Below are 14,793 nucleotides of genomic sequence, written 5' to 3'. Positions count from 1 at the left end.
ATCCAACCCAAACCTAGCTAGTCCAGATCCACACTCTGGTAGAAACCTCCAAGGAAGATCTAAAGTTGTGCTCACAAGCCCACCAAGAAATCTCCTTGTTTCTTAAGCCTTAGCTACTAGCCCTTCTCATACTTTACCCAAGACCCAAGTGTAAAATGCCTCACATTTAGTGCTCTATCCACACACTTAGGAAAACTTTTCTCACTCAACTACTCCATTTTCTCTGTGTTGGATACCACACATATTAAATACATATTAAATACCTACAATGCAAATTAAATGCCAAATCAGCCCACCAACAACTTGGTTAACACAAAACCAAGGCCAAACCAAGCATCAAAGAAACCACACCTATATCAGCATTTCACCAAGCATAACTAAGCTCTCATAGTATATGCCAAGAAACACCTTCACTGACCAAGTTCCTCCAGCAATCAAACTCCTTCAAAGATAGAGCAACTCAAGAAATACTATAACCAAACATTACTGAGCTCCTAGTGTGTGTTGAGCACCTTTGATGACCAAATGCACCAAGCTATGTCAAGCTCCTTCGACAACCAAGCACCTTCAGGATCACCAAGTCCATTCATCCACTAAGTTCTCAACCAAGAGCTGCCAAGAGATGACCAAGTAACCTGTATCGAGCATCTCTTCTTCAATTAAGGATTAGTCCAAGCACCCTCCAAAGAAACTACCAATCCTCCTCCCATGAACTCCAAAGAAGCCACCAAGAAAACACTAGATTCTCCTACATCAATGTGTAAGAAACAATCAAAAGTTCATCAAAAGTCAATCCACCATGCTAGGTGTACTTACAATCAATAAGCACCTAGTGGTTTTGTCTACATGAGTTCATCAAAGATGTATCCAAAATCATTTCCAATCAACTAAACACTACTTCTAACCAACATGAAATGAAATCTACTATAATGGAAGGTAGAAACCATGAAATACTCCAGGAAATATGAGTAATACACCATGAAGGTCAACAATGAATTAATAATTAGTTACAAATGAGAAGGGCTTGGCCTTGTATAGTAGTTCAATTATAATGAAAGGTCAAGATTGATTCAAGATAAATGGTCAAGAATTACCCATTACAAACTCTAATTAGGGTTGCCAAATTATCATCCAATTACATGAAGGCACACCATTTGGGCTAATGAAATTTTTTTATAGTGCATCTGAGAACCAACAAGAAAATAGATTAGGTAGGGATTCTAGATGGCTTCAACATGAGCACAGGGCATAGTATGATTAAATATGATTGAACATGTGCAATTGGAGCCTTTTGATTGGTTAAAGACAAGTAGGTGCCAACTCAACATCTTCATCTTGCAAACTTGATGAAATTATTGGTAATGAGAAAATATATATTGATACTCAACATTATCAAGCCATCAATTGTAAAGGCATATTGCCAAATTTCTTTATCTCCTAAATTTTCTCCATCTTCTGAGACTTTTCTCATTGCTATGATTCAAATTTTTAATCTTCATTTTCTTAGCTATGATTTTCTTAGCAATGAAATTTTCTTGTACTTGGATCTTTCAAAGTGAACTTTGATTTCTAGATGAAATTCAAGTTGGTGATGATTCTATCGCTTGTAGACTTGAAAATTTGTTTTTTATTTTTGAACTCCATCTTGATCTTGTTCTTTGAATTTGAATCTTCAACCTCAACCATTTATTCTTGGTTTAACTCCTAAACTTGATCTTTCCATATTCCTCTTTATTCACTAGCATCTTTAAGTTCTCCATCTTTTGTTTCATATTGCAAAATAAGAAAGAGATTCACATTAAATGATTGGATTCTACTCTTCATAAAATCAAGATTCAATGTCAATAAATAAAATTTAAGATTAAATTATTCTACAAAGACAATTTCAATGAATATTTCACTTAATTCAACATTAACGATTGAATTTCTTCATCTTTAATATATGATTACACCTTGTATTAAAAGCTAGGGTTTCACTCTTCTTCATAAAATCAAAATTCAATGCCAAGAAAAGAAATTTAAAAAGAAATCATTCTACTTAGATAATTTCAATGAATATTTCACTTAATTCAACATGAAGGGTTGAATTTCTTCATCATTAATATCTAATTGATCCTTTCCATGAAAATATGAATTTATAAATTTGGAACTGCAAGCATTTGATCATTGTAAATTGATTGCCTTATAAAATTTTAATTTTCCATGATTTCCCATGATTTTAAATGATTAATCAACATTTTTCCATGAATTTTGAAGGAAGTGTTTGGTTTTAAACTAGATCACTATTGTGATTTTGATGCTACCAAGAATAGCTACCGCAATATATAGGCACCTTGTTTGTTTGAATTTTGTAATTGAATGAGGAGCTTCGACCCCCCATATATAGGTGCTCAAAGCCTAAAGGGTGTGTCCCTAGAGTTGGCCAACCTAGACAACATTTCATTATAAGTGATTAAATTCAAAAATGTTTTATTTTGTGTACATTAAATAAGGTATGACCACCTTTTGGATTGGGTAAATTATTTGTTGTATAAAGTTATGGAAGATGGATTTTCTTTAGTGTTGAAAAATGGGAATGGGTGAGGGTTAGAATCTGACCTTGTCTCAATCCCATTGCATTGAGGGAAGGTTGGAATCAGACCTTCTCTCAGTCCCCTTTAACCTTTTGTCTCAAATTTTTTTTGCGCTTCCCACTTTTCAAACAACTGACCACTTTCTTCAACCTTTTGTCTCAATTTTTTTTTTCCACTTCCCACTTCTTAAGACAAGGATCCACTTTCTTCAACCTTTTGTGTCAATTTTTTTTTACACTTTCTTCATTTTGGATTTTTATAGATGCAAGTATAAATCTGACAAAATTAGATTTTATAAGGGGTAAAATCCAAACATCATTTTGGTATAAAGGGGAAGAAAACCCAGATGCTAGAAGTTCAGTTTTGACACTTAGAATAATTTTGGATTTTTGGAACATGTCACCAAGGTGCACAGGTGCATTTTTCATAGAGATGCACTGACAATTTTGAAGAAGAAGTGGTGCACTGACAATTAACTGTCAATTCCTAATTTAAAACATTCCATGCACCAAAAACACATTTTGACGGCGGTTCAACTCCCAAAAATACCTAGAGAATGCCAAGCTTCCATTTTTAGAGCTTCCAAAGACTCTTAGATCATCTTGTAGTTTAATTCTTCTTATCTTCTCATTCTTTTATTCATTTGTGTCATGTAAAGGTTCATGCACCCATTAAGGAATATAAACAGGGGTCGAGTCCTACTTAGCACCTTTTAGAGAGTTAGCTTGTATATAATTAGATTTGATTTTTTTAGTTTTTAGCTTGTGTATGTATTTTAAGAAGTATCACTCCTAACATAAAGGGAGGAGATTATTTTTGATAAATACATGGATGTAATATGTACTCTAGGCCATTATTTTGATGCAATAATATATGTTATTTGTGCTGTCATTCTGAGTGTAGTTATTCTTGTAAGAATGTATTATTTTTGTGAATGTATGGTCATGAATAATAATGGAGCCAATGGTTTTATTGTGTTGTTATGATTGTTCAACCTTTTAGTTTTGGTGTTTGCATTATGTTAATGAATTTTACTAATGTAATGAATTGGAGAAAAGATCACCTATTGTTCTTGCATAGTGTCTTTTCTTGCATGAGTACACTTGTTGTGGCCTTGTAATTTGATGAAACGTGAAACATCTTTCACTTATTATTGAGTTCCCATTGATGATTACATTAGTGGAGTTGAGGAAGTGCTGCTCCTAATTTCATTGGTTTCCTACATGATCTTTTTGATGATTTAATTCACAAACGTATTGTTATTGTGGTTTATGTTCATTAGGATTTTCCCTTTCAAGTTATTTTCTTTAAACTCTCATTACCTTATCTTTGTTATTTTATTTTCTAACACTTGGTTGAAATATGAATTCATATAGTTGCATCGATAAATTGCATTAATCATAAACAATAAAATACCAAAAATATATCTCTTTTGTGGTTACCTTTTCAAATAACAACAAATCAAACAGATTATCTAAAATTGTTCAAAACCTGTAAAGGCCTCCTTGGGAACATACACATTTATCTCCAATTGAGTATATTTCAGTAGGTCGCAAGATCATCTAGAACCTTGGAGTTGATCCTTGATTAGCTTTTTAAGAGAGGGATTTGAAAGGATCCCTGTTGTTCAACATCATGCAAAATGACAGCTCAACAATTGGTCAATCTTGCTTCCAACTGAGCTAACATCTCTGAAAGCCTCTTCTCCATCACATCGTGGAGATTTACAATCATCCTAGGGTCCAATCTTCTCAGAGACATCTTCCAAGATCTTTGCAAACCCTCTACAACAATCCCATTGGATCCTTTTATGTCTTTGTGAAGGATGTTCTAGACATATGTGTTACCTTGTCACATTTCAGGACAACATTGTGCATGTTTCCATGCCACGTCATTTCTCTTGCTTCTTGGAATGATGCATGCTTCACTCTAAGCATCTTATTACATCCTAGGAGGGGTTGTGTTATGTTCTTTTATATTTTAATTTAATGTTGTCCGTAACCCACATAATTTTCTCAAAAAAGTTCAAAATTTCAACATCACTCACCTTTGTGGGGTCGAACTACCAATCACTTTCCTTAGTAGGGGCCAAACCACCAATCAATATCTCATGTCTTTCTCTATCATATGCCTATCTAGCTCAACACAATATATATGACATTGATCTTAGATTTCCCTATCACATGCCTATCTACCTTAACACTACGCATATTAGTCCATTATGTCTAAGCCTCCCTATCACATGCATATGTTCTTTTTTCTATGCATGCCAAAGAACTATTATATGACTTAGCCTTTTTAATTGACAAAATCCTCTATAAGATATTGAATAATATTTTGGAGCATGATTGTCATTGTTGGAAAATTAAGAAGAAGAAAAGATCATCATTAAGAAGTTAATTTAATAGGTAAATAGGTAAAGAAAACACGTAAATGAACAAGTCTTACTGAGGAAATAATAACACTATTTATAAAAGAAGATAGGAGAACACTATCAATAACCTAGATACCAAATACTATTGGAACAAAGGAACACTATTGGTGAACTGACACTATCGATGAAAAACAAACATAATTAGAAAGTAAACGAAGGAATAGTTTTGGTAAATCATATGTGTGATCATCAAGGTGAGAGATTAATTGAATTTGGATAGAAGATGGAATGCATTACATGAGTAAAATAATCAAAGGAAATGGTTTATAGAGAGTTGTGCAAATATCTAAGTGTTGATTTCAAGGAAGGTTTAGAAAGTATAAATAAAATTAGTTTTATATGAAATGATGGAGCAAGATTTGATAGAGCCAGGACCTATGGTCAAAATGTATTATGAAACATTTGTGGGGAAGTTTCAAGGAATCTTAATCAGGTTTATCTAAGTATGAAAAGTGAAGGACAAGTAAGAATAAATAGGAAAATCAAGTGGTAGAGTTAAGAGAGTTGTTGGAGATGCCAAGAAGAAAATAAAAAAGAGTTACATATTTGTAGATAGATCATAAAGTAGAGAAAATACATTGTAAAGAAAGAGCTTAAAAGATTTGACAAGATTTTGGAGAAAGAAAATAAAAGTAAAAACTCGTGTTTCTTTATTCCTAAAATTTTTGCAACAAGATTGCAAAATCCTTTAACCGGGTAGTTCTTAACATGACAGAAAAAAAAAATTACTGTTTGTAAATACTCTAACAAGGTGAACATTTTATAAGTGCAATAAAATATCTTATAATTGTAGTATATAATAGAATATTAGATGCTTCTAATAGGATTTCATTCACTCCTAACATGGTGAATTATTTTAGAAGATGATAGTATTGCAAGCTCTTAATCGATCAACTTATTACTATAGTGATGAGTTGGGTATTTCCCCCACCACATTTTTTTCCCTCTAACCAAGGGTTTTTTGAAAGACCAAATAATGTGCTATGTGTTACATGTGTGACTATTCATGTTATGAGTTTATTAATTTACTTTTCACCAATAGGTGATAATTTATTTCATAGCAAAAATTTTATCAATTTATGGTTGAACGGTTAAATAGGTAAAAGGAAATGTGGTACTAATTTACCCCCCCCCCCCCGCCACCCACCCCCAGTCCCTTGCCTAAATTTCAAAGAGGTGTGGCATAACTTTTCATTCATATTGTCATACCTACCAATGATTTGTATCACATGTCTCTTAGATCCAACTCGATGTGAAATAAGGAATTCCTAGTTGGGGGAAACTTCATGTGACATAATTCCCATAGGTAATTTAGGTAAAACTTCCTTACTTTAGCTCCACTTTCCTCCTGTGGATAATATGCTAGCTAAAGTGGGGGGGAACATAATGGCATAAAATTTACACCCTTTTGTAAAGGCCATTTTTATACTTTGTCCTCCTTAGTGCAAGACACAAATTCTATCACCCCCCATTCACCCATGTCACCATGTAATTGTTCCATATAGCTCAAATCTATGCAAGGGATTTCTAATGGTATTTGTACACATCTGCACTATAGAGATGTTTTGAAGGGGTGCTAGTATCCACAAATTTACTAGCATGCAAAGATTTGTTTGAGCATTACAAACCTACCACCATGTGTTTATAATACCCAAAATGATGGGATTCTTGCATGAAATCCATCCAAGGATTTTAAAAGGGTCTAATTTGCATGCATTTAGTCTTTTGGGTCATTCATTAAAAATCTCAAGCTACAACTTTTTGAGCCTTCTACATAGCTTTAATACTATAATTTTGTGCATCCATCCACACCATTTTATTGCAAGTCTACAATTGTAAAGATCTTCAAGATGTCCTGACTGGCTCCAGAACTTAGATTCAAGAAATCTTCTCGCATTCGGGGAGTTCCTCTCTTTGTACTTTTGTGTTTTTTGAGTGTATATCATCTTCAACTCATTTCCATTTTATACTATTGTTATGATCTCTTCTAATTAGTTATTGACCACTTATTATATCATGTCTATTGGTCCTTGGTGGATGTAGAAATACCAAAGTGAGGGTTTGACTTTGGCAGGTGTCTCAAATAACCCAATAATTTTCCCTCATTTATGCATGTGAAGGTTTTCTTCATTCTGAGTTTGAGGGTTTAAAATTTTCATTTGGAATTCATTATCAACCATCAAATTTGGTTTCAACTTATTCACTATCTCCTCTTCAATTTATTTGTTCTAAGAAATAACTTATAAACTATACATTTTTTTATTGATTAAATTCTATGAAGTATTTTTTTAAATTCATCTAATTAGCATATTCCCCTTTCATTTTGAATAATTAGAGTAGTTTTATCACATTATTTTACATTCTTGATATTCATCTCATCCATATTTGCATATTTTTGTCAATATTCATTTCTTTTTATCTTTAGTTTATGTATTCCATACTCATTCTGACCAAGATGCTAGTACTCCACATTGGTTTCCATCAATCACACTTTCTTCCTTTGGGTCATGTGTCTATCTAAGGTTATGAGCTTGTGGACTTCATAGTGATTTTGCATTCTCTAATCTTTTTGGTTCCCACAATTAGAATATTTTTATTTGTTATCAAGTCACCCGATTATCATTTAATCAACTTAAGTCATACTTATACATATACCTTAAATTATTAACTTTTCACTCCTTTGACTGGACTAGTTACATCAAACTTGGGTCTGATCTACCTTGCACTCTTGCCAAAAATTGTGATATAGTATGAAGGGAATCATGCATATCATGAAGTTTTAATCAATCTTTAAGGTTGATTCTTGGCCAAAGAAAGGGATCAAATCCTACAAAAATGGATTGCTTAACCCAAGATTGGACATCTCAACTGGTTTTTATCCCACTCATTTAGACTCATTTAATTTATCAACGAGGGGCGTAAACTTGAAATGGTGTTTGCAAAATATATGCTTCAAAATTATCTCATCTTAAGAACTACTTTATGGAAATTCAAGCTCTTAAACTACAAAAAAATTATGCTAAAGCTAAGAACCAAATCTATTTTTAATAAAACATGAAAATATAGCTAAGAATTAGTTCAACTGCCTATGCTACAGGAACAATAGAGTCTACTCTAGTTCTATGAATTGAATATAATTCCTATGATAACTAATTAGTTCACTTCTTGAGTGGGCCCCCATAGAGAAGTGAAGTATAACAACTCAGAGATGGAAACTTGAAATAATCTTTTTATTCATAACAACAAAATGCACATACTAATAATAGCAGGATTATATTCAGTATGTAAAAACTTGGCAACTTCTTCTTTCTATTGTAAAATGACTAACTAAAACCTAGCTACTTTAGAACACAGATTTCCAATTATTTAAACACAAAAATAGGAACATAATTCCTAAATTCAAGACTCATCAACTACCAAAACAAATAATGACATGCATTATTACAATATGCACATTAATTGTGGTCCCAAATAGAATAGTAATTTAGGAACTCATGACCCCTTAATTTCCTCTTCTTAGGGCTAGTCTATTAATGCGAGCAACCACTTTGACTTCCACATGGTTGACTTCGCTTTGTTTTTTATATCTGCAAAATATTAGCCCCTCCAAAAAAATAGCATACATACATCAAGCCTTATTCAAAACATGTTATCTAAATTAGTTTACCCTATGTCACATTATTGCAAGAGAACTACCCAACCTAGCTAAGGAAGAAAAAGCATCATTCTCACTATTTTGTAATTAAATGACATATCTTCTCATAGCTTATTCATTTCAATCCTGAAGAGTAATTATACACACATTTGTTTGAAATCATCATAAACATCATGTTCTTTAAACATCAAATTATTTTAGAGAGTTTAAAAATTAAACTAATAATGAAATGACAAAATAGACCATATTATGGTCTCATCATTCCCCCCAACTAAAACTTTGACTTGTCCTCAAGAAAACATGAAATTTTTCACCCTCATAGCCATCCTAAAGTCTGAACAACACTTTTTCCTTTACCCCCTATGGCAATGTTCCAATAAAAAACTTTACCCTACCTATACCTTTCCCATCTAAAGAGCTCTTCTATCATATCAAATTTCTCTAGATCCTGCTAATTAGCAAGCAATGGGGACAACAACAGTGGAGGCTAAAAAGTTAAAGGAATCTAATCATTTTTCCTTTCTTCTCCTAGCCCTATATACCAAGGTGCCCACCAAGTGGCCATGATGAAATTAAATGGAGAATGAGGTTCCCTCTTCTTCAAGTCTTCACTCAACCCTATCTAGTGCCATTGATTCACCTGCTTTGCTGTAGGAAGATCTATTTCTACCATAGTTTTATATTCCTGATAGAATGTTTCTCTTAAGGGAGGAATAATCTAAATTTCTAGTTTTGAGTAAGAAATTTTGAACCATTCATAGTACAAAGTTTTGACATCCTTGGCATCAGGCCTAAGAAAAAGTGGCATTTCATACTTTAATTCCCTATACTGACAGACCTAGTTTTCCCTGCTAATTTCATTTTGAATCCAAGACATCGATGCCCTGAGTTGAATATCACCCACATAAGGCTGAGGGTTCCAATATTTATTATCAATAACTACTCAATTATGTAAAAAGAGTTCACAGAGAAATTTTTTTATGGCTACAGGAGTAGAATGAAAAGCTTGGAAAAATTCATGAGGGCATTCAATGTTAAACTTTTACTCTACATTACATAGATCATCTAGTAATTGACAAACTATTCCTTCAATAAGAGAGCATAAATAGGAGAAGGAAAGTGATGAAACATTAGTTTAGGAACCATGGTAGTGAATTTTATAAATTTACTACTTAATTGTTCAATCTCATCATCCTTCTCAGTCAATTCTTGAGTTTGGTTGAAGATGGTTTTCTCTAGGCTCTCTCTCTGTTTTCTATTCTTCCCTCTCCTGAATTAACTGGTTAGATAACTATGAAATAATGCTTAACAATGAAACAATAGAACTAGGATGGAAAGTAATATGTGTCTCAGATGAAGGATCAATATGATCAGCTTGTTGGGTTGTGGATGCTAAAGCATCAAGTCCTTGAGAAAGATTCTGTTTAGCAATAGCGTTAACTACATAAAAAATTATTCCAACATTTTCTTCATGAAATTTTTCTCTTTGAGGTGGAGGAGAATCTGAAACTCCAATAGATACACTATCATCATTTTTTGAATCTATGGAAATGATAGGTGGTTGGACAAATGATGATGTTGTTGTTGCAGGTACATGTTCTACACTTTCTCCCTTTTCAATGACAATCTTTTCTTTGCTAGAAGAAGAGGATTGCTCTTTTTCACTAACTACATTTTCAAACACAAGGGATTGAAAAGACACACCCTCATCAGGTTTTACTATTGATTGGCTTCTTCAAGTTTTATGCCTAAAGGGTACTCCTGCCACCTTTGATACTGCAAGAAGTTATGGAGATGTTTCATGTACATTCTCTCTTTTCTTCTTATAAACCCTAGGATCTGTAGGAAAGCCAGTATTTGGGGAAATTTTAACTTTCCTTTTACCCTTATTAGATGTTGGTCCCAACCTAGAGGTACAAGCTACGGGAGTGGAAATTGAGGTTCTTTGTGATCTCTTGGGTCTGGCTGAGGAAGAACCCGGTGTTATAGGGTTTTCCTAAGGTTCTCTTTCCTCTTCAATGTGCTCTGCAGGTTGCCTAACATGGTTTTGTACTTTATTTTCAACAAAATCATCCCAAGATATCCCAAATTATTCCTTAAGGGTTTTTTCTATCATGAGCTTTATAAAATATTGATGTGAAACATCCTTCGGGGTTCCTTTTTTAAATATAGTGGCTCTTTTTAACAAAATGTGATACATAAAATGAGGAACATTCAAAGGGTGGTCATCATGTCTTAGGCAGCTCAAAAATTTAAAATGCATGGCATGCAAATATGAATGTATCCCCTCAGAAGTAAAATACCTCACAATATAAGTAGCACATTTGTTAAATGGTGCTGGTAAAGATGTACGAATTGTACCTTGTTTTTGGTCTATCTGAACTTGTAGGTTTGTATGTACTGTAAATTGGGCTCTAGCTAAAACTATGTCTAATGCATCTAAAAATTGTTCTCCTTCCAGCAGCAATTCCATTATATTTGCTGCAATTTTGGGTCAAAATGGAACCCTTACTCCTCAAACTATAGCAAAACCATCCCTTAATGCTTGCAAGAATTCTAAGGCAAGCTCCTCATTCCATGTAGATAGTTTGAACATGCAATTCGTCCACCCCCTGGCTTGAAGTATAGGCAAGCAAACTGGGTCTCCCATCAATGTTGTATGGTCCGCTGGTTCTCTTCTTAACAAACCACCCCCCATTGTTCCTCAAGAGTGATTACAGGAATTTTTTTTTTCAAAATGGAAAAACTTGCAAACGATGAGAAGACAAGTGATAGTACTTGTTTTAAGCAACTAATGTTTTTATCATTTAAGATCACTTAATTGCTTATTAATTTCCTTAGCTGGAACTCATACTTACCAACTTGGAAAAGGTGTGCAACATAAAGGTGACTGTCACATCACATTAATCTCTTATGATGATTTATGGAAAGGACACAATATGTGGTGGCACATAAAGAATAACATAAACATTGACATTTAATTATGACAAAAAACAAATGAAATATAATGTTACAGTAAATTATTTATTACTCTAGGTGCTTTAGCTCTCTTAGGTGCATATAATTAATATTTTACATTAATTATATTGTGCAAACCTAGCTTTCTTTCCTTTAGGGTTTCGTTCACCTTAAAAGGTTGAACTTTTGTATTTTGTTTTCATAACTTAGAATTTCACTCTCACATTTTTGAGAACTTCTAAGCTTTGCTTTTTCATTTTTTGGTTTCTCTTCATTGTAGGATATTTGCATGCAAGTGTTCTTGAGGATCTATGAAGTTGGATTTCTCAACTTCTACATGGTATAAGAGCGGGCCTGCTGCTTCTTGTCTGAAGATTCTTTAAGCCACGACTCGCAGTCAGAAACCCTAGCTCTTTTGGAGTTTTTTTCTTTAAAAGGGTGAAGTGAAATTTTTCGGGGGCTCTTTGGGCTCAAACGGACACTATGATTGGATCCGGAAGGCCATTTGCAGTCAAAATACATAAAAACTTGTTATTTTTGGCCTCAAGGCATCTGGGAAAATTTTTTAGCCCCTCCGGAGGTCGTACGGACACATTTTTTGAGAAAAAATCTCCACCCACCGGCCACCCCGCTGCCGCTAGAGCATCGCTAGTGCCTATCCATAGCCCCACTATAACCAGCTACGTGGCCTCCTCCCTACCACCACCAGTAGGCCACCCTCTTCTCTGCCTGCACACAACCCCTGCCAATAGTGCTGCCACTGAAGACTCCCCGTGTGACGTCCTCATTTACCAAGCTGATGTCATCGATTTTCCATCTGCCAACGTCATTTACCAGCGTGATGTCATCAATTTTAATCATGATGTCATCCTGTTTCTAGCAACTGCTGACGTAATTTCTCATCTGATGATGTCATCTTTTCGGTCACCAAATTTTTTCCTGGCGACAGCTTGGTGACAGCCATACGGGCATGAATTTTAAGCTTGTGTCTGTAATTTTCCAAAGAGCTTACTTTTTAGAGTAGCAGTCGGTATTTTTCTCATAACTTGAGCATACGAACATATTTTTTGATCCAAAATAAGTGTCGGAAAGATAACTCAGAGACAGAGACAATGGTTTTAGTTTTGTGTGATTTTGAGCTCATTTGAGCTTCCAAATTTTGTATTGAAGTAGAGGCTTCTATTTTCCTCTTCTCTAAATCCGAATTCCATGTTCTTTTCTCAGTTTTTGTGTTTTTCCATAGTTGTTGCTTTGGTTTTGGGGGATATTTTTTTATTTGTTGTGGGGGGGAGCATTTTTTATTCTATAATTTGCTTTAGAATTAGACCCTTCTACTTCTGTCTTTTCTTTCTCTCAATGTTAGATCCTTCTGTGATCTGGCTCATGCTACACAACTATCACACCTGGAAGACACAAATGACCAAGCTTCTCATGTCAAGAGGCTTATGGTCCTACCTTGATGTGAACCAGCCAGCTCTTATGCGCCCTTATGACGTTCTTTAGCCTAGAAACAAAATGGATGAAGCCATGGGACTGATTGCATTGAACGTCTCTGATAGTCTATTGTTTCATTTGGATGGTTTGACTACTCCACGAGCTTATTGGCTCAAATTTTAGACTTTGTTTGGCCAAGTGAATGAGTTCTGGGCACTTCAACTTGATGTAGAGTTGACTTCTTTGACACCTGATAGCTTTCCCACCATTGAGGACTTCTTGATGAAGTTCAAATCTCTGCACACAGTTTTGTAGGGATGTGGTAGAAACAAAACAGATGATGAGTGTATTTTTTTGATACTCTCAAAGTTGCGAGGATAGTATCAGATCTTTTCTTCTACTTTCTACTCCACTATGGATGCCTTGGGTAATAGACATCAGATGCCCTCTTTTGAGATTTTTTGTGACAGGTTAACTCGTGAGCAATCCAAGCTCACTTAGATGGATTCACTTACAGGTTCACCATCATAGGCATTACTTGCCAAGGATACTTAGGAGCAAAAGCCAAAGTAGATATCTAATTCCTCTTCTCAGCACTCTACTGATCCATCCTCTTCTTCTAAGAAGAAGGAGAAAAAGAAGACTGAGACTCCTTCTTTTTCCTATTGTCAGAAAGGAGCTCATAATGAGGCACATTGTTTTCAAAAGAGATTTGATGGCTATGAGAAATAGATTGCAGATTTGCAAGCCCTTCTTCAAAAGAGCTCTATTTCATCCCCATCCTCTTCTACCTCATAGGGGTCTTCTTTTTAGTCTTCTTCCACCTCTTCGACATCTTCACTAGATTTTGGACAAGGTCATGCATTACAGGCTTCCATTGCCTTCCCTTCCCAGGTTCCTTGGATACTAGATTCTGGTGCTTCTCACCATATGGCATCTTCTCAAGAGGTCTTCTCCTCTATTGAGGCTTCTCTGATTCCTCATATTCTCATGGGGAATAACACTACTCTAACAATCTATGGGAAAGGCTTAGTTTGCATTCAAGATGGCACATTCCATGATGTATTGCATGTTCCATGTCTCTCTACAAACCTTCTCTCGATGTATCAGATTATACATAGTGGATCAGGGAAGACAGTTGAGTTCACTGCAAATTTAGTCTACATTTGGGATAGTGCAACAGGAGGCCTTATTGCTCAAGGGATAGTTGATCATACCACCTATCTCTACACCTTCTCACACTTTGGTCCACCATCTCCATCATCGGAGCATACTTCTTCTCTTTCATGAGAGCATCATGTGGTGCAGTTAGGACACGTGAACCTTTGTATTGTTCTTGAGATCACCACACCTCATTGCGTTGAAGTATTTTCTTCTTCAACTCTGCCAGACTCTCTAGCTCCACTCATCGAGCCTTCAGGAGCACTTGTTGTGGATTCCATAGAGTATGTTCATCTCCTCTTTCATGACAGTATCAGCACACCTGCTTTGGGGATTTCTTTTCAAGATCCTCATATCTACTCCTTTGAGCATCAGTTAAGCCTTCCTAACATTCAGTGGTTTCCTTGTTCTGTGCCCTTGTTTCTTCCACATTAGAGTTCCATTGGTTCAATTATTTCTATAGGGACTTCATCATTCTGGGGTGGCTTTGTTGTCTCATCTCTCTCTCTCTCATGGGGGGGTTGTTTATGGTTTTGAGAGAGTCTCTTGAGCCATAAAATTTATGGTTTTTTTTTTTA

The sequence above is a fragment of the Cupressus sempervirens genome, chromosome 9 (assembly GCF_028749045.1).
Source record: "Cupressus sempervirens isolate cs-2001-9-10 chromosome 9, ASM2874904v1, whole genome shotgun sequence".
NCBI lineage: Eukaryota > Viridiplantae > Streptophyta > Pinopsida > Cupressales > Cupressaceae > Cupressus > Cupressus sempervirens.
The sequence above is the reverse complement of the archived record's forward strand: the minus strand, read 5'-3'. Positions refer to the sequence as shown.